Here is a 2,005-nt window from a genome sequence, read left to right on the forward strand (position 1 = left end):
TGCTAGCCTTGAGCTGAAGAGCTGAGGGACAGCACCCAGGCCCAGAGTTCAGGCCCCACAACTGGACCCCCCCAAAAAAAAAATTAAAAAATCTCACAGACCTTTCTGCCTGGGCTGGCTTTGAACTGATATCCTTAGATCTCAGCCTCCTGCGTAGCTAGGATTACAGGTGTGAGCCACCGGTGCTGGGCTTAACTTGAAAGTTTTCTATTACAGAAAATTCATTACAAAATCTGTATCCAAGAGGTCAATGATTATATGTTGTTTCCCAGTCAAGTCAGTTCTCCATAAACATTTGTTCCACACATGTAGATTCAATCAGTTGTGGACAGAAAATATTTGGGAAAAATAAGGCCAGGTATGGTGATGCACACTTGTAATTCCAGTTACTCAAGACGTGGAGAATGGGGAGACTAAGGTTCAAGGCTAGCCTGAACAAATAGATACTATCTTATTCAACAAGGTGGCCTTTGTGATCTCAGCCACGATGGAGAGGGATGGGGAGGAGGACTGGGTCAGAGGCCAGTCCTTTCTGAGCTTCAAGACTGTATCTAAAAAGTAACTAAGACAAAAGAATACTAAAGGCATAGCTCAAGTGATAGAGTGCCCATCCAGTAACTGCAAGACCCTAAAGCCAAACCCCAGTACCTCCCCCTCCAAAAAAAAAAAAAACGCATCTGTACTAAACATGTTTACACTTTTCCTAGGCCTTATTCCCTAAGTAATACAGTACATCTGCCATAACACATTGCTAAAATAAAATGTAGAATTTTACAAGTCAAGCAGAGACATTATTAAACAGTAACTCAAATGACATGTGCTATATACTTGTCTCTCTCTTTCAAGAGAGAGACAAGCTAATAAATGATTACCCTCTCACCTGATGGTCTGTGTTTCTCCAAAGCCCCAAATCATGTCAGGTAAAACCTTCCTTAGGGGCTGGGAATGTGACTTAGTGGTAAAGTGCTTGCCTAGCATGCATGAATCCCTGAGTTCAAGTCTTCAGTACCACATACACAGAAAAAGCCAGAAGTGGTGCTGTGGCTCAAATGCTGGAGTGCTAGCCTTGAGCAAAAGAAACTCAGGGACAGTGCCCAGGTGCTGAGTCTAAGCCCCAGGACTGGCAAAAACAAAACAGAAAAAAAAAAACTTTCCTTAATGTATTTGAATTCCATTATATATGGAGCTTGCTCAAAAGTAATGTCAAAACTGCTCCAGCTTGTTTCTTCCATTTGCAAAGCAGGCTGATTTCCCTACTTCAGATCAAAAGGGTTTTACATGTTAATTCTACATTAGCAAGCCCTTCTTTTGAGTTGTACATATATTCATGGTCACAAATAATATAAAAATTACAGAATTTACTTCACCTATAATAATACAGGTCTCCAAAGAAAAAGCTGGGCTTGAATGTCTTATTCTCTCTACATTGCTGTGACAGAATACCCGAGAGGGAACCGTTTAATAAAGGAGAAAGATTTACTCTAGTTCACAGTGTCAGAGGTTTCAGCCTGTTGTCACCTGGTCCCCCATATCAGGGCCTGCAGCGAGGCAGAACATCATGACAGTGAGAGGGGCTGGGAAGGTGGCTCAGTGGTAGAGCGCTTGCCTTGCATGCATGAGGCCCTGGGTTCAATTCCTCAGCACCACATAAGCAAAAAAAGAAAAAAGCTGGAAGTGGCGCTGTGGCTCAAGTGGTAGAGCGCTAGCCTTAAGCTGAAGAGCTGAGGGACAGCGCCCAGGTTCAGAGTTCAGGCCCCACGACTGGACCCCCCCCCCAAAAAAAAAGAACATCATGACAGTGAGAGAATGTGGCATGGGCTGTGTGCCTTATGGTGACTAAGAAGCAGAGAGAAAAAGAGAAAGAGGCAAGGGATAAGATACATTTTTCCAGCTCACACTTCAACTCAACCTGTGGATTTTTACCATTGCTGTTAACAAGAAGGAAGAAGAAAGGAAGGAGGATGCGAAAGGAGGAAGAAGAAGAGAGGAGGAGGAGGAGGAGGAG

This window comes from Dipodomys ordii, unplaced genomic scaffold (genome assembly GCF_000151885.1).
Source record: "Dipodomys ordii isolate 6190 unplaced genomic scaffold, Dord_2.0 Scaffold26, whole genome shotgun sequence".
NCBI classification, from domain to species: Eukaryota; Metazoa; Chordata; class Mammalia; order Rodentia; family Heteromyidae; genus Dipodomys; species Dipodomys ordii.